Source organism: Fistularia commersonii, chromosome 12 (genome assembly GCF_037954325.1).
Source record: "Fistularia commersonii isolate RoL2024-O1a breed Wild chromosome 12, RoL_Fcom_v1.0, whole genome shotgun sequence".
In the NCBI taxonomy this organism is placed as follows: domain Eukaryota; kingdom Metazoa; phylum Chordata; class Actinopteri; order Syngnathiformes; family Fistulariidae; genus Fistularia; species Fistularia commersonii.
In genome coordinates, this window is record NC_141295.1 from 16,643,765 (window position 1) to 16,663,267 (window position 19,503).

General features: G+C 45.1%; 1 long non-coding RNA gene across 1 annotated transcript; it reads left to right on the forward strand.

Annotated features, from left to right (window-relative positions):
• The first annotated feature begins 3,537 nt into the window (after positions 1–3,537).
• On the forward strand, positions 3,538–19,194 carry LOC147228990 (uncharacterized). The gene is made up of 3 exons (XR_015106894.1): positions 3,538–3,631; positions 16,822–16,964; positions 19,151–19,194. It is a non-coding gene; the product is annotated as an uncharacterized LOC147228990 (long non-coding RNA).
• The last annotated feature ends 309 nt before the right edge of the window (positions 19,195–19,503 follow it).

Genomic DNA, 19,503 nt, shown 5'->3' on the forward strand with positions numbered 1-19,503 from the left:
TATAAACCAGCCATTTTAATGGAAAATTTAGATTTTTTTTTTTTTTTTTTTTCCTACCAAAAACAAACACAGGGCTGTGAGAGAAGTGATGTATGACTGTGTGGGAAAAAAAAACAGAACGCTCCTGCAAACAGAAACAACATCTTTCAATTGTTCTGCGCAAACCTATTAGCAATAGTGCGGGACAAAATGAACAATAACGTCCAAAAAAACAGGTGGTATTCAAAAATACACACCACTTTATCTTGCAGTAGAAGCGTGGGAGCAGCCGGCCGGGATGCAAATGTCAAGTCTGAAATTATTTATACGGGGACAAATCACAACCCAGTCGTCCGCCACTCTTTCAGATGATTTACAAGAACCCGACGTTTCCCCGGGAGCAAAACGCTCTGCGGCAGAAGCGAGACGGATGCTAACAAACCTCGGGCGGATGGGGGCGGCCTTCTGCCTCGACCGGCTGGCGGAGAAAGAGAGACGAGGACAAAGAGATAGAAGGCAGGAGTGTGCTAAAAACATGCTAACATGCTAACAATACTCGTAGCGCAGACAGTGAAATGGGAATAGCTGAGATGATACAATTATAGATTTAATATTGATAACAATGGCGGACGCATGGCAAGAGAAGGTATGACCTAGCCTTCTCAAAAAGGTTTTTTGCCCATCTTTAAATAAAAAGAGTGTTCTCCCCCGGATCCGGGTTGGAAGACAGTTGCACAGAAAAAGCAGCTCGCTGACTAAAGGCTCGAGCTCTTGTTCTGCTTCTAGAGACTCCAGGGGCCCTCAGTAGCCCTGCGTCCCAGGAGCCCAGAGATCTGACTGTGCTGTGGGGTTTCTAAGAGTTCTTTGAGATCCAATGGCGCCGCGCCATTTAGGGCTTTGTAGGCCGGGAGAAGTCGGCTCTCATTAAAAATTAATTTTCTTTCTAAGAAAAACAAGTTCACATCAAGGAGTCCGATAAAAGCAAACAGGACAATTTCAAGAGGATAAGGCATCAGAGGTCAGGAAGTCGGGGAGGGTTTTTTTTATGTCTGCAAGTCGAGCCCCGGTGTTGTTTTTACGTGCTCAAACCGAACCAGAGCCCGACCGCTGTCTGCAAACTTGAATTCCGGAGAGCAAATCTGTGAGTGTGTCCTGGTTTGGGCTTGTCACTCACTCTGTCTACGATCCGTGCAAAGGTACGCGGAAAACTATCATCTCGCACCTGTTTTGGGAGTTTTTAAGTCTCGATTTTTGAATCCGACAGGGCGGCTATTGGCAGTGAGATTCTCCCGACAGCTTTTTCCCGCCTTGTAATGTTTTCAGCTGGTATTAGCGGAGCCTCTGCTATGTCAGTCCATCGCTTTTCCTTCTTCACCCGCTCGCTCGGGACACATCGAGAGCCGACATAGTGCATGCCGGGCCGCTCCGCCGGACGCTCCAGAGACGTCTTTTTTTTTTTAATCCGTTTTCCATACGGCAACAAATACCGTTTCCCGTTTGGGATTCTGTTTGAGCTCATCTATCGGTTGTTGATCGTAAAGACCGAAAGACTAGCGATAATATCCAACATGTTGATATTGTCGTTAGCCCAAGGCTAGGAAAAGACCGATCTGAAATTGCACCTTATGCTTATTGTTCTCGACGACGGGAGCCGCTTCCACTCTGGTGAGACTCCAGAAAAACTCCTGACTTTCAGTTTCTAGTCCGTGATCATATTTTGACGCCTCAGGATCTCACCGTGCCGCTCTTCTTTAACACCTTGGACGAATATTAAACTCCTGCAGAATCCTCAGCGCACGAGTTGGGACATCCCTGCGTTTTAGCTGTTTGCTGGCACCGCAGAACCAGATTTTTGTCTTTTTTCGTGTGTGTGTGTGTGAATCTAGAAATAATAAACAATGCTTTGTGGCCCATCTGGGGTGCCAGGCCGGCGACGAGCCAGGGAAGAGACATAAAAGACAAACTGGGAACAATATCTAGTTATTGTTGTTGTGGCGCCAACGCAAACGGCGCAGTCGATGTCTGCTGAGTGTCACTAACGCTTGCATGTTTCCGTGTTGTAAAGCATCCAAAACAATGCGTGTTCTTCTCTTATTAGATTCAAAACCGAGTGTCAGATAGGAAGATCGCGAAGTGCGATCGTAGCTCGTCCGAATGACGGGAGTCTTTAATAGCCGCTATCAAACAAATGAAGATGCTCTCAATTAATCTGACGAATGAAAGGGTATATGTTTTTTTTTTTTGTAATTTGTTGGTTATTACTTTGTAATGGGTTTGAATCGGCGCAGGTGAAAAGCATCGCTGCTGGCTTTGCTGACTCATTGTTGTTGTTGTTTTTTTTTTTCTTAAAACAAGCCCGGTCTTTCGCCGAAGGGCTCTCAAAAAACCACCAGATAATTGAAGGGACGAGAAAGTGGAAATAAATTCCACGTCTCTCAAGGTTTTTGTTTTCTTTGAAATCCCAAATACTTTCATGTCTCCGGCCCCGTTAATAAATGAAATGCGAGTGAAATTTTGCAAAAAAAAAAAAAAACCCCTAAAGTAGCGTCACGGCCATCCTGTCGAACAGCGACGCGGGGAAACCGCGACATCCGCCCCGAACCTCAAACCGGTTGATTTCCCAATATTTGAGAGTGTTGACCTTGCGGCAGGATTTTCTGACTCCCCCTTTAGCAAAACAGTAAGATCCCACTTGAAACGGTAAAGACCGGAGCTGTTTTCTTTTCTCTCTCGCTGCTGACTCATGTTGAAACAGCGCCGCAGATCCAGGCCGACTTTGTTTTATTGCGGCTCTTTTCCGGGGGGGGCGCGGTTTGCGGCGGGCGAAACCGCAGCCCGGGACTTCCTTCGGCGGATTATGGGATAATAAATTTGGGGTGAAGTAAACTGGCAGTGATGAGGTTATGATCAGAGAGATGCAGAAGGGGGCTGAGAGATCCCAGCTCTGATTGATGGATGAAGGAGAAATGTCAAATTGAAAGAACTCTCAAGTTTAATGAATTCTCTTTCGCGAGGAGCGAGAGAGTCTCACCGAGGTTCATTTGTTCCCCGGGAACCGATGTTTCCCAAATGCATGAATCTTTTTTTTTTTTTTCTTGTGCCGCCGCTCAAGGAGAGGTGTTAATGGAACTGTAAATAAGGGAGTGTAATGAAGTACTTAGAGTGCACCAAGTTTCCAACAGCAGACAGTAACTTTGGGAAGAATTTGCAGCTCTACTCTCACGATATTAGACGGCGGGAAAAATACAGTGGCTTTGGAACGCTTCTCAATTAAAGTATCAAGGGAATGAATGAGAATTGGGCATGAAATTGTTCTGCAGTATATCAAAAGAATCGCTTTCAACTTGGAAGGGAGCCTTGGGAGCCTTTTTTTAGATGTACTCAACATTATGAAGTAGTGGCTGTTTTCATTTTCCCTGCAACAGAGAGGAAGTGGGAAGCGGGCGAGGGAGGAGGAGAAATGAGAAACAAAAGATCAAGGACGGCGAGGGAGAAACTGCATCTGCTGTGGATGAACAAACAGGACGAGAGCCGACACCGGAGACGCCGTTCCCAGCTGGGACCGCGGGATGCGCCCGACAGAAATAAAGAAATTGATCCTCGCACGCCCTCGGAACGGTTAATGCATATGATCCTCAAAGACGTGGCCAAAGTAGGTTAAAGTCTATTTATCTAGCGAGATCATCCCGAGTCGCTGTATTCGGGGCGATCGCTCGCTCCGAGATGTCTGACCTTCTTTCGGTGTCCCGCACACAAGAAAAACCTACAAAACCTTCACGGGACTTGAAGAAAGGGCTCTACGGGCGGCGGGAAAATATTTCTCTTTCCTTTGCTTCCTTTGCACCTTTGAAAGAAAAAAAAAAAAAAACACTGAAATTGGGCGCCTTGACGAATCGGTCAAAAGAAATCCTTGAATTCGAGCGTTCAAGGTGTCTTTGTCATCCGCACAGGAAGGAAACGTGTTTCCCTGTGCCGCAAAATCAGGCGTTACTAATAAGAAAAGTCACAGGAAGCTTAATAAGGATGCAATACAGGAAGCTTTCGTACTGCTATCGCTTTCTTAGCACTCCTGTCACTTTCAAAATCATTATTTTGCATTTTTTGCCCCGTGGGTCTTAGACTGACGCTATTTCAGTGCTCTGCATGCGTGAACCCGTGGCAGTACTGACAATAAAGTTGACTTTGACTCATGCCGAAAAATTCGCGCCGGCACCAGAAAGGGCGATGAGCGAAAGGCGCGGTGTAAAATGAAAAACGTTGCAATTTAACACTCGCTAATTTGAGCTGCGAATGGAGAGGGTGTGAATTGAAAGGTCACAGGTCAAGTGTAGGCAGGTCATGAATATCCTGAGGCAGAAACAATCAGCGGACAAATAATTAAGTAAGTAAGTAACCAGAGGATGAATTAACCTCCCGAAAAAAAAGGCAGGTCATTGATAATCGCTGATGCAGAGATGCGAGAGGTCGCTGGAAGTCGGTAAAAAAAAAAAAAAAAAAAAAGGGGGGGCATTATTCCCCAATTATTCAGATTTATAGTGATAATATTCAGATGTACAACCGTGCGCACGGGTAATAATTAAAAAGGAATTGAGAAAAGGCTTGTCAGAACATGTCGGAACGGGTCGGGGTCCTGGTTAACTGTTGTCAAATCCGGCCATTGCAACCGGTTTGTACCTGCGGGGGTCGAGCGCGGGTCAAAGTTAAGAGGGTTCATTACGTGTTAACAAGCGAGTTGTTTTTTGCTGCAAGTGGGTCAAACGGGGTTGTTATGTAAATTCGAGCTCGTTATGTAAAAGAAATAAACAACGGCGATTCAATTTCAAAACACTCCGGCGCCGTCGTGGCTGTTTTGTTTCCGCGAAGAATTCAGGATTACCTGGATGAAGAGGAACCGATCCTGAATGAAACGCTAATCCGGCGCCGCGCTCGTGCCATCTGTTAGCGGCGCCCGGAAGCGCGTCCCGCTCCGACGCTCGCGGCCCTTACACACTTAATGAAATTAGCGACGCCGGCCCTCATGTCTCTGCGGCGTCGGTCGGCGAAAGCGGGCTTCCGTCACCAGATGGTTGGAGCAGGAGTTCAGACGGATCCGTTTATTCCCCCCCCCCTAAACAAAGTTGTCGCCATCAGCTGCCAGACCGCTGACACCAGACCCCCATTTGTGTGGTTTAGTGTTCTGGGCGGGAGGCTGAACGCAAACTGATGCGGCGCAACAAGCGATAGGAACCTCCATCTGTTCTTCTTCTGCTTTGCTCCGGCGAGCACATCCAACATCCGTCCTCTCCTCCGATCCCGCCCGTTTTCAATTATATATGAGACATTAGCTCTGTTTGTAATTAATTGGTGTTGTTAATAGCGAATGCATCAAGTTAATGATTTTTAATTAAGTAGATGTTTTGCTGTTGTTGATTTGGGCCTACAGGACACGTATCTGCTGTGGTTTATGTAAACCGTCGAGCCCTCTTTTGTCTCCGTTTAATGAGCAAAGTCACGGTTCGGGCAGAAGGTAATGCAACATGAGGGGCTTTTTTTTTTTTTTAATCTGGCGGCGGCGGCGGCGGCGGTTTAAGCGTGCGCGTCTCATCCGCCAGAAGAAATGAATATGACGAAGAGCACAGAGCAGATAATTTGCTGTCATGCTCGGAAACAAGTGGAGCAAACCATTAATTCCATAAACATCCGAGGACAACGGCCACGTCTCGCTCGGTTTCGCTGTCGCATATGACGTTTTTTGGGTTGTTTTTTTTTTCGGCGCCGCTCAGCAGGAACGCTCTGACCTTTCGCAGCGGACGTCCGAATTAAAGCAGCCGCATGAACGCCGCGATGACTGTATTTCTCTCCTCCCGCATCTCAGGGGGAATCCGATCTTTTCCGGCGAGAATCAAACATTCCTGTCCCACATAATCACATCCTTTTTTTTAAAAAAAAAAAAAAAAAAAAAAAAACTTCAAACCGCGATCCAAAAAGGAGGTATTCGGTGAGGACGGACTTGTTACCGGAGCAGAAGTGAAGTATCAATTACGCCGGTTTACACGAGATTACGAATTTCACATAAGCAGCCCTGTTTGGCTTAGAGTGCTGCTCTGTTTTTTTTTTTTTTGTTTTTTTTTTCTTCCTGCAGCTCAGCCGAGAAGCCTGGCTTTTTATCTGTGTCTCTGTGCCTGCCTGCGTTTTTTTTTTTTTTTTTCTTTTTTTTCTTCCTCTTTTTCCTCCCCCCGCCCCCCCTCAGCAGTAGCAGCTCATACGAGGGCAGTCGGTGCATATCAATCAGCGCGCGTGGCGTTTTCCGATAAAGACGGCGTCCCTCTATCTGTCGCCGCCGTTTAGGCCCGCGGATGCATCACGCGGCCGAGGCCCCGGTGTTACCGATCGCCTGTACGGACGGAGTGAAAGGCGGGAAGAGTGGTGTAATTTTGAGATGATAAGAGCACTGTCAGCATGTGCGGGGAGACGTATTAAAGGGCGAAACAGGCGCCGTGTTGTTAGTAAATGATGGTTGCGCATGGCGGGTGATTATGGCCCGAAAGAGACGGTCAGCAGTTTCCGTCAGGGAGCGCATGCCTCGACCGCGGCCGCGCCCTCTGTGTGTGTGTGTGTGTGTGTGTGTGTGTTTGTCCGCAGGACCGTTTGTGTTTTTTTAAGCATTCGAGAGAGACCGCGCCGCGCCGCGTTGATGAATTTATCGACTTGTTTGTCCTCTAGCGTGAAAACTTCCTTTGACCTACTTACTTTCCAGAATCCCAAACGTCGCCCGTGCGGTCCGGTCCGTGACTCAGCTGCGCCGCCGCGATGGTGGCGGGCGTCGGGGCCCAAAGCGGCGGCCGCGGCGGGAAACCCTTCCACCACGTTTGTGTCCATGTGCGTCATGCGGCGTTTTTGCCGCACCTCAAATGAGAGCCTTCTGGGGCTAAATAAAGGCCACCGGGACTTACGTAACCGAGGTCCAAGCGTGCAATAACAGTATTCTGCAAGAGCGAAGAGACACGACTCGTTCGTGTCGCTCTGAAAATATCACCGGGGCGTCACTCTGGCTGAACTCCCCGGGGGGGCCATTCCACTTGCGTCTCGCAATCGCAGTGGAAAAGCGGAGTCCGCGCCGAGCGGCAGATTGTCTACGTGTACATCCATGCCCGCGGAAAGATCAAGAGCTACGAATGTAGCGTGTCACCGTAAAAGTAAACCGACCGCCGATCCGCATCGTGAGGCTAACTGCCGTTTTATCTTGTTTCCCCTGTCACTACGGCTGCAGAGAAGCCAATGCTAAGTGAGCAGCTAAATGGGTCTTTGAACAGCAAATGCAGCAGCAGGAATGCCGTTTTAATGTGCTAATTCCGCGAATGAGATGAATTAGGTGCAGTGGCCAGCGGAAGCCTGACCGGATCACACGAACAACAATTAAATCACTTTGAAAAAGGAAAGCGCCAGGAAGCAGAAAGCAGAGGGTGCTAATTTCATGACATTATGAATGTGGAGAAACACCGCGGTCTCGGGCCGGAGGAGAGAAAGGTTATCAAGCCGCCGAAGAGATTTGATCGGAAACGCGCGTCTTTCCCGAATAACATATTTCTCACAAAGAAGCGTTACATTTTTGCAAGAACGTGTCGGCCGTGAACTGGATACCTTTCCGATGCAACCCGGGGGAATAATCCCCGTATTTATCTCGAAGCGTCTTTCTGTTTATCGTTCTGGTTTTACAGCTCCTAACCTCACCGCCTTGCTACTCTTTAATTGCTCTCGTCAACTTTGTTTTTGTTTATTCTGCAGCAGCAGCAGCTGATGCTGTGTGTGTCTGTGCCAGAGTGAAACCAAAGATCGGCAGTTTAACTAAACAATAAACAAAAGAAACTTTGTTTACTTTCTTTCCCCACAAGGGAGTTGTGGAAAGAAAAAAAAATCTTTCACATAGGCCATAATATTGAGTAGTATTGATTAAAAATAGTCTTCCTGACACCGACTTCCTGGGCTGTCGATGTTCCAAGCTGCCGGACAGTCAGTGCATTTCTTCTTTACTTTTATTTACTCTTTTTCACATAATCCTATTATCTCACCTCGTTTAACGTTCCAACACACAGGATTAGAATTGTTGATATTGAGCTTTTCCCCATGTTTGTCTACCGGAAGACCTACATAGATGGATAGATGGATAGATAGAAATGTGAAATAAAATTTTAATCAAGCTTCGATAATGAATGGGAAAAGAAAATACGTTAATAGAATTCATACACAGCTAAATGGATATGTATATATATTTTGAATATACAATTTTTAAGGATAGATAGATGGATGGATGGATGGATGGATGGATGGATGGATGGATGGATGGATGGATGGATGGATGGATGGATGGATGGATAGATAGATAGATAGATAGATAGATAGATAGATAGATAGATAGATAGATAGATAGATAGATAGATAGATAGATAGATAGATAGATAGATAGATAGATAGATAGATAGATAGAAATGTGAAATAAGAAATTATAATTAAGATTTAGTAATGGATGGGAAAAGGAAAGATGCCAATAGAATTTATACACAACTAAATGTATATATATATATATATATATTGAATAGATAATTTTTAAGAATGGATGAATAGATAGATAGATAGATGATAGATGGATAGATAGAAATGTGAAGTAAAAATGATGGATGGATATACAGACGTACGGACACACGGACAGAAGTGAATTAAAGCAGTTGAATCCGACGCGCCAGCTCTCCCTGCAGAACTCTGGTGGCTCGATCAAGGAAACTTCAGGTGAGCAGAGAGAACGCGTCTGCATAGCGATTCACCAGCAGGTTTCGGACGCCCGCTGAGCTCAGGGTTCGGGATTCCGCCTCCCCGAGGAGGTAAAAACGGCCATTGATGCCGTCAACCATGAGCTTTGCATGCTAACAATCTCTGACCTCATTGGCCGTCTTTGGAAGGAAAAGGGCCGAATCTCATTTGCAGCCCGACGATGGAGTTCGGCCGGATTGGAGATACTAAATCTACGAACTGAATTTCAAGTTACATGTGACTTTTATCGGAAAGTCACCGGATCACCAGATATATCCCGAGGGCTCCGGCGATATCAGTCCAAGTACAAGCTGACTACAGATATGACCGATGCTTATTTTTTTAAAGATCTGGCACCGGCTGCCCCGTAAGGAGAGCGAGCCTCTGAGACCCTCCGAGAGCGTCCGGAAAGAAAAAAAAAAAAAAAAAAACATGCGCCCAAAAACACCCCGATGACCCTTCGACTCCGGAACCGGGGCCGCTGTCACCTGGGAGGTAATTACCTGCCAATCAGGGGCGGCGGACGGGCGGCGGAGAAACGTGGGTGACAGTGAAAGATCATGCCGTCGTGGGGGGGAAGCCAGGAAAGACAGACTCATAATGAGGCCTGAGAAACAGACCCGGCTGTCGGAGAGGGAGCCGGCCGGCCGGTCGAGCGGGAAAACGCGCTACTCCTTCATCTGCGCACGCCAATTCGGTGGCCTTTATCCGCGGATGCCACCGCACGCCATTTAAGGATCGCGATACGGTACGCTTGTTTTGCACTAAGCCAACTGCCAGGGACGCGGCTGCTCTCGGGCAGACGGGAAAAAGAAAGAAACGACGACTGCGAAACGGCTCCCGGATGAATGTTTTGCCGTCGGGGCGTATTTTTTAGGAAACCCCGGGCGAGGGCGTATTGTGAGGGGTCACTGACGGGTAGCGGACTGCGCTGTGGTTTCGCCAGATCCCTCTCAGCAAACAGAAAGACAGAAAGACGGTTTTTGTTCTTTGACGACTCATTGATGTGCAGCGGCAACACATTCAGCCGCTCCGCCGGATTCATTATTTAGATCCGACCATTAATATTGCATTACTCGTAGTTCCTGGAGTGTTGATCCCTACTGCGCGTCAACTTTGACTCTGTCACCGAGTCTGTGTCGGTTCTTCCAGTGAATGTTTTGTCTCGAGTGTTTGCTTTCTTTTTCCTTTGCTGCAGGCGGTAAATTCTATCATCAATACGAACACAAAAATAAGAATGGGAACTTTTTGCACAACACAAACGACAAACATGTCGCCTGACTGCATTGATTGAATAGTGGAGGATGTGAAGGGGAAGAAAAGGAGCCGACCGCATCGCACCGATCTGACAAAGCATTAAGACGTCCCCCATGTAAAGAATCAGCGAGCGTGAATCTTGAATCGAAGATGTTCTTGCTGTGAGTCCTTGTTTTGTTCTCCGTCTCCAGCCAAGATTACACAGCGCAGTTTCTGCTAAACCAGGTAAATACACTTAAGTGTCTTTTTCCCCTCGTTGTCAGGACTTTATCTCTCTGACTAAATATCCCCAAAACTTTGGGGAGTTCGGTTTAGCCTTTTCTGGTCTGAGAAAACGATTTGTCGGGATCTTATTACTTTACCCTTCAAAGAACCCCGGGTATGCAGGCAATATAATATGACTCAAGGTCTTTCAGGACCTGTCTCACAAGGGCTAAAACCCTGATGCTAACATTCTAGCCCCCTAATTTAGGAAGAACATCTGGTAACACCCCATGTAAACAAGAGTATGCATATTAGTACGCGCTCATTCATTATCTTTACCGCTCATCCCGCACTCTTGCAGCTCTAATTGGTCGAGAGGCGGGGTTCGCCTTGGGTACGTCACGGGGCCACTTAGACACATGAAGCCATTCACTCTCTCATTCACCCATCCGGATAATTCCGGGTCCCCAGTGAACCTCCTGCATGTTTTTGGACTGCGGGATGAACCCATAAGTCCCATAGGGCCACAGCAAAGTCGTGATGGAGCTCTTGCTGCTCCTGCAACTCCCTCCTTGCCGGTGCCCAAGCGGTGACCATCGGGCCTCTGGAGCTTATTCAGAAAACGGCAGCCGCCTGGTGTTCAACCGTCCCAAATTCTCCCACGCAACTCCCCTTCTCATGTCCCCACGCCGGCTCCTGGTAGCCGCCCGCATCAAGTTCAAGCCCCTGGCGCTCGCCTACTGTCTTATCTCCAGGATATGGTCGAGCCGCATGTCCCTACCCTTCCCCTCCGATCTGCCACCTCCGGGCCACCGTCCGGTCTCGGTCTCGGTCTCAGCTGCTCGGTGGTGGAACGAACTCTCGAAAAAGGTCAGAACAGCGGGGTCGCTGCCCACCTTTTGCCGTGAGCTAAAAAAATACCTCTTCACCAAGCACTACCCTACTGATCGCACTTAGCCCCCAACCCCCCGGAAAAAAAAAAAAAAAATGATGACATGTATGTATGTATGTATATGCTTCTGAGATGGCTATTTGGTTGAGTGGTCACTTCTGACTTCCGACCACTGGTACTTCGGAAACCTTAGTGACTGAACTGCACATTTTGTAAGTCGCTTTGGATAAAAACGTCTGCTAAATGACTGTAATGTAAAAATGTAATGTAACGAACCCTCCGACCCACTTTTCTGTCTCTCTTCTGTCCTCTCACTCGCTCTATTTCTTCCCTGCTGGTCGAGGCAGAAGGCCGCCCACATTGGTCAGGGATCCGTCCGAGGCTTCTGACCGCTAAACTGCAGCGTTTCCACCTCCGAGGAATGTTGGGTTTCTGCAAATAGTCTTAAAAACAGCGGTCCAGTCGTGCTCTGCACCACTATGTTGTGATTTGGTGCTTTATTGATAAAGTCTGACTTGACTTGCCTGGCTCGACCGAGCAGGCAGAGAGAGCATGTTAATTCATAAAATAACATGAAACGTTTTTGAACGCTTTTTAAGCACCGAGGCTTTGATATGGATCCGACGGGTGTGACTGAAACCCAAAAGCAAAGCATTTCTTCACGATTTCTTCATTTCAACACGAGCCGCTCAAACTTCGAATCGCGTCCGCGTTCGAGTATCGATATCTATACCTGTGTCACGTTTTGCGTTGTTCTTGTATTTCCGCTGTCGATTTCCACGCCGCGCCTTTTATTCATCCCGATAGAACTGTCTGAACTTCCTGTTTGTGCAAATTAAAGAACAAAAGCGGTTCGATTCATGCAAACCGTCACCTCCGCCAGCCACCATCCATCACCAAAATGCTCCCGCGCCACAGCCAGACAGTCTCTTGTAATATTATTGGATTCCTAGGTTACAAGTGGTATAAAGAATCAGTTTCCAAAGTAGTGAGTACGCAATCCTCAGCGGTCCAAGTAACGCTGCGTGTCCGTGTTCTCAGCTTTCTTTACACACAGCACCGGCTCCTCGCCAAAAACCTGTGGAGAGACAATGGGAGCCGAGGAACAGAATTTGTGTAGGCGGCAGAACGAATTCAGCAACACAACATCTTATTTATTAAAGCTTATCATGCGGCGAACCGCTGGAAGAAAAACACAGACCTGACGGTGAAGCCTCTGCATATTAAAGTTCTTAAAGGAACTTGTGCTTTTCTTTTTTTTTTGAGGAGGCTTGTGATAGTATTAAGAAACGTATCATACTTCCTCAGAGCTGCTGTGACTAGAAGTTTTTACACTTTTGGTCCCACTTGTCTGAAGACACATTGCGGCGTTACCAGATATACATAGGCGTTATATAAGCCTGCAATTAGTTGATTATTTTAGTTGGTTATTTCAACCCCTTCTGCTGTCTTTACACAGCCATCGCCAAAAGCCGCTTTCTGACAGAAAACTTCTTGGAAGGATGCCGCTGGAATCCCGTTCCAGCATCCACCTTCCCTCCTCCTCCTACAGGGGAGCCTTCTAGTTTAAGGCCAGTCGGGGACGACGGTAGGGATCGAAGCGAATGAGACGTGCACGTTAAGCGCCATCCTCAAAATAAGCCGCTTTGAAGAAGATGAAGACAAAGACGACATGGAGAGCGTGGAGGTTGTTCTGCACGGGAGGACCAATAACCATGGAGTAGCCTAAGATGCGAAGAACTCCGCCGTTAGCTAACTCCGGAATTATTTTGGCCAAAGTTGTTTATGTTGGAAAGCCTTCTGTGGCGCAGCAGGCCAGAAGGGCTTGGACCTCTTTGTCGCCTCATTTCTCACCGGCTCTGTCCATTTTGTTGCAAGAAAACAGCTGACTAGTGACCTCAATTGTCCGGGAATGGGTGAGGCTAATGAGTTTCGCCAATCACCAAGCACCTATGTTTTTACTGTTTACTGAAAAAGACCTTTCGGAGTAGAGGCTAAAACGGTTCTCGGTGCTGAGATCCATGGTCGCTGGTTCCTGAACTGTCACGGTGAAAAAAGAATCAGTCTGGTTCCTAGAAAGCTCTTAGTAGTTCCTCCGTGAAGCAACAAGACTAGCATCATCTCTCTCAACCTTCAAGAAACAGGTAAAAACTTTTCTCTTTCAGGACTATTTACTGCGCTGATGCTTGAGCTGCCCCAGATCAGGTTAGGCACCAAGTTAGGCTTTGCAGTGTGTGTGTGTGTGTGTACGTATGTGTACGTCTTTGTCCCCCCCAAAAAAAAAAAACTAACCCCAGCTTACTGTTCTGTATATTTCCTGTGCATCTTGTATTTGCAAGTGTTATTTGCGGTCCTTATGTCCTCTATTGTAAGTCGCTTTGGATAAAAGCGTCTGCCAAATGTAATGTAATGTAATGTAACAACCACCTCAAGCTGGTGACTTGTGAAAACAGCAAGAACGCGGCCGCGCACGCGTCGGCCTTGGTCGAGTCCTTCGGTAAATACTGTAAATTACCGATGAGGTGTTCGTGGTCCCGGACAAATCACAAACAGACTAAACAAAACTAACCGCAAAGACGTGTTTGTCTGGAAGGTTTGCTGAGGAACCGGAGTCCCCGAAGGCACCGCCAGTTGAGATCCACCCAAACTGAGTCCTGGTCTGCTAGCTTGAAATTTGGCTCGCAGGAAAACACACCAGTCTGTGTGTCTACATTTGTTAAGCGTTGAAAAACTCTTCTTTGCTTGCGCAACACAAACACTGTGTGAAGGGGACGTCTGGCTCTGCAAGACCGGAAGCGATGAAATGAGCAAAAAATAAAAAAATGACAGCAGGCAGGGCGGAAGAATAAGGATTGATCCGTTCCTTTCTGCAAATGAAAATTTTCACGGCCAAAGGCGACAACTCCGGAGAGAATTAGAAACAGCGAGGTCCGTTCCACCTTCGGAAAGAACAAACCCCATCCGCTCGGTGTTCACGACGCTTCCGGTGGCTGTTTAATCAAATAACAAAACAGAAATAAAGAAGAATATAACCTACACTTTTAGGTTTCCTCACATCTCCATCTGGGTCTCAAGCGCTCATGTTTAATTCACAATTTTCTCCGAATGATGGAGAGGAGGCAGAGCTCGAGATGACTCCGGACACGGGTAGCGCGCCGCTCCGAATGATGAAACGCCCCGCTAATTGTCATTTTCTTTGTCGTCGAGGCCGAGAGAGACGCGTTCAGAATCAAGTCCATCTCCGCAGAATGCCCGTCTCATTACCGCCGAGGTTCTCTTCGTCGCGTTCTGCTCGGCTTACCGGCTGACAAGCCCGACGTGACGGAGGAGCGCGGACGAGTTCGCCGGACGGCTCTCGAACCGAGCCGAAAAAGACGAGAATCGGAGCGACGGATCAATTCCGACTTCTGATAGTTTTGATTTTCCCGAGACGCGTCAACAGGAGACGGATCTGGTTGGAATACCGAGCGACTTGACGAACGTACGTGGGAAATTATACACCGCTCTCAGTTTCTGCAAGGATCTATTTCTGTTGTTGCTGATTGGAACGTAGCGTGAAATTATATTTAAATTATACATCTGAGCTGCCTACGCGGTAAAGTTCCTGCTGGGAGTGCACACGGAGAAATAATCAAACAGCAAATATTGATCGGACCGATTTATCCGACCGTGGCCCCGTCGTAGATCTTCCTCCACGTTTCATCCCGTTTTCTTTTATCAAGTCCGCGCCTTTTTTTTTTTTTTTCCGAGAAAAATGATCCGAATGAGTCTGCACACACTCCCGTTTCCTCCTCAGCGTGCCCTCTCCACAGCCCGGGGGCTGCTCATTTTTCAACAGCTGTAGTCTGACTGCATCAAACACACACACACACACACACACACACACACACAAAAAGCAACCGTTGCAGAGTATAAATCTGCAGAGGAAAAACAGTAGCGGTGGATACCTGGAGGTAATCATTGGGAAATTAATTTGAGACGATGGAGATGAGGAGCGATTGATTGTCTCCCGTGTCGTAACGCCCACGGGAGGCCGGGCAGCTTTCATCATGTGAAGCACCTCCGCAGTCAACACACACACACACACATTCATGAACACACTTGTCTGCGCGAATTCTGTTTACATTCTACAAAGCAAGTTCAACACATAAAAAGCCACCTTCAGGTAAAAATACATAGAAGTCGGTTCCAGTCAGCAGATAAATGTGATAAACCGAGATGAAAACAAAGTCACGTGGAAAACATGTGATGAAAAGTCCTAATGATTCATTCAGATGTGATCAATATAAATCGCAACATTCATTTATTTCTTAATTCTACCTTATCCTGCATTCTGGAGCTGTCGGGAGGTGAGGTTCACCCCGGAGCAGGGGGTCGGCATCCTTTACCACTCAAAAAGACATTTAGAAAAGTAAAGAAAACACCGGGAGCCACACAACCCTTTTGGAATTTAAAATGAATCAACACAACGTATCATTTTTTTTTTCTTTTGTAAGTTTTGGCCTGAATGCAAAAGGCATTTTTTTAAATCACGGACAACTGCAGAGAGAACGAAACTGCATTTCTGCATGCAAAAAAAAACATTTTGAACTCTGGAAAAAAAAAAAGATGTTTGTTGAAAGTTACCTTTAAGCAATATACTCATATTTATTTAAGTCTGTCTTGTGTTTATGAAAAAAAAAGTCAAACTGAAATAATCCACCGGCAACAAACCAAACACGCCGTCATCCTTTTCATGGCAGTCATTATTAAGAGCGACAAAAATATTTTTACATGTATTATTTAGCTGTTGCAAGATCGGCATAATTTTCAAGTTTAAAATTAAATTTTTTAAATGAACGAACAAACTAAAATAAAATATATTTTTTCATTAAATACTCGTTAATTATTTTATTAGCTACATTAGCTGGTTGCCGACCCCTGACCCCGAGCCATCGCAGGGCCACACATAGACATGCAGCAGGTCACTCTGGACAATTCCGGGTCTCCAATGAACCTCCTGCATGGTTTCAGACTGTGGAGGGAAACCAGAGAACCGTGAAAACACACACAGACACACACACAGCAACGCCACCCTGCGGGAATCTAACCCCGGACCTTCGTGCCCGGAGGCCGAAGCGTGAGCCACAACCATTTCCTCTTCCAAACCTGAAACAAAGGGAGAGGCAAATCATAGGAGAGATTAGTTGTAATGACTTGGTAATTATCTTTTGACCTCATTAATCACGCACACACACACACACACACACACACATGCACACACACACCGATGACATCAGAGCTGCCATGCTAACCAGAACATCAGGAGCTACCAGTTGGGTTCAGCCCGCCCTGATATTCATTGGTATCAAATAAAAACTCCATCGTGAGGCATCAAAGATTGATTTAAGGAAAGGGAAAGGTAAATAAGAATTATATATAAAAAGGCAGTGAGATAAAGTCGATAGAGATGATATTAAAATGGACAAAGCAAGACGGAAACAGAAAAATCACGATTTTATAATTACTTCATTAAATGTTGGTATTATTTTCGTTATTGTGACTGTATCATAATTTACAATTTTACAAGACTAATTATTCAGCACTAAAGGGTTAAACCCCACTGTTATGACTTTGGGTCAGAATTTGATTTACAACAGCGATATTTTGACTTTTTGACTTGTTTTTTTTTTTTTTTTTTTAATCTTCCCCTTGTTTCCTGTCAGACACGTGCGTTACGTGCACGACGACTGCTAATGGAGGCCCTGGAGATAAAAGCCTGCAAGCTGACATGCACGGCTCTCTTTGACTGGGGAAAACACAGAAATCACGCCTTATGTTTCTGGGATAAAAGAAAGCAACTGAGGAGGTGGGGTTCACCCTCTAATGGATAATTTAAAACACATCTCAGTTTTGCCTCTTCTTCCACTTTGTCAAAACACTTTGCAAAGAAAGATTGCTCATTACAAGTGTCCACAGCTTTGAAAATAAGCGCTAGATTAACATAATGAGCTGTATTTGTGGATTTTTGATTAATGACGCTCCTCCCCGGCCGTCTGCTCTCTAATGCAATATGTATGTATTGTTTTGTTGTTTTGTATTTTTTATTTTTATTTTTTTGCGATCGCTCACAAAGTGTCTGGAAGAGGACTGGGTTCGATTACACACACAGCAAAGTGGAAAATAAAAACTGCATGCAACGCTTTGCATCGCGACAAGATTAACATCATTCCGCTTTGAGAAAAGTTCATTTAGTCAGTGCTGCTCCCCTGGTGCCGCTCATGACGCCTCCATTCAGAGAAGGAATTTCCCCTTGAGGGATTGATAAAGTTTGATTACATCAAGAAATACGATCATTCAATCCGTCATAGAGAGATAATTAATGATTCACCCTTTCATTCATAAATCATTTTAGAAAAATGCAATAATTCACTCTGTCATTCATATGTTATATAAGGACATTCTATATTCACCCTCTCATTTTTACATCGTTTTGAAAAAATACAATCATTCACACGTCATAGAAAGAATTAATGATTCATCCCCTCATTTTTACAACATATTAAAAAGATAAAATAGTTCACTGTCATTCACATGTTATGTGAGGATATACAACCATTCACCCTGTCATTCATACGTCACATAGAAAAATACATGAACTCGCTTTTATTCAAATGTTACAGAAACACATGAAACCATTCATTTTCTCATTCATATGTCAGATAGAAAAAATATAATCATCCAAGCTGTATTCACACATCGTAGAGATAGAATTAACAATTCAACCGCTCATTCATACAACATATTAAAAAATACAATAATTCACTGTCATTCACATGTTATATAGACGTTCATTTATTCACCCTATCATTCATACCTCACATAGAAAAATACAATCATTCAATCTGTCATTCACACATATTAAGATAGAATTAATGGTTCACCTGCTCATTTGTACAACATATTAAAAAAATACAATAATTCACTGTCATTCACATATTATATAAAAGACATACAACCATTCATTTTCTCATTCGTATGTCATATAGAAAAAATATAATCATCCAAGCTGTTAGTCACACGTCGTAAAGATAGAATTAACAATTCACCCTGTCCCTCATACAACATATTAAAAAAATACAATTATTCACTGTCATTCACATGTTATATAAGGACATACTACATTCATCCTCTCATTCACACATAATATAGAAAAATACGATCATTCAATCTGTCATTATTCAATCTGTCATTCACATGTAGTTAAGATAGAATGAATGATTCACCCGCTCATTCGTACAACATATAAAAAAAAATACAATAACTCCCTGTCATTCACATGTTATATAAGGACATACTACATTCATCCTCTCATTCACACATAATATAGAAAAATACGATCATTCAATCTGTCATTATTCAATCTGTCATTCACATGTAGTTAAGATAGAATGAATGATTCACCCGCTCATTCGTACAACATATTAAAAAAAATACAATAACTCCCTGTCATTCACATGTTATATAAGGACATGCTACATTCATCCTCTCATTCATACGTCATATAGAAACATAAAACCATGATATAGAATCATGAAACCACTCCCTTGTCTTGTTCACACATTCAACTATTCACCCTGTCATTTATATGGAAACATACAATAATTCACTCTATCATGAAACCTTTCAGCCTCTCATTCAAACACCATTTAGAAACATATAAACTGTATAAAATGACTGTCTGTTGCATCGAGTTTGGTCTTTTTCGGAAAGTTTTTTTTTGCACGCTTTGGAAATCGTCGAGAAACCAGGTCAGCGTGCCGCTTCCTCTCTGACAGCAGCATTCGGTGTCGAATCGTCTCCTCCGCTGACAAACCATCTCAACCCACTCGCTGTGTGACTGACTGACTGACTGACTGACTGACTGACTGACTGGCTGACTGACGCCCTCCGCCTGCCTGGAAAAGCTCCGCGGAGGAAACACATTTGGGCCCCTAATGTTTTGCTGTTATGTGTTCTTTTCTTTCTTCCTATCTTTCTTTTATTCGCTAACAGAAAAACCTGAATCATCTGCGTTTTTTTCCCGACGCTCGTGGTGCCTCCAACCCCCCCTCACAGTGGTCTTTTCCACCGCCTCATTATTCCAAGACTTTGCTGGCAGGAGCCGTCAGGGAGGCAGGAGGCCACTGGATACAAGGTCTCACACACACACACACACACACACATACACACACACACACACACACACACACACACACACACACACACACACACAGGTATGCCGCAAACTTAATTTTTAATATCATGAATTACCTGCAAGTCAACAGCGGGGAATTAAAAATATCCTTTTAAAAATAATTTTAGAATATAACAATCTTATAATGTAATATAACAATGTATCATATCTT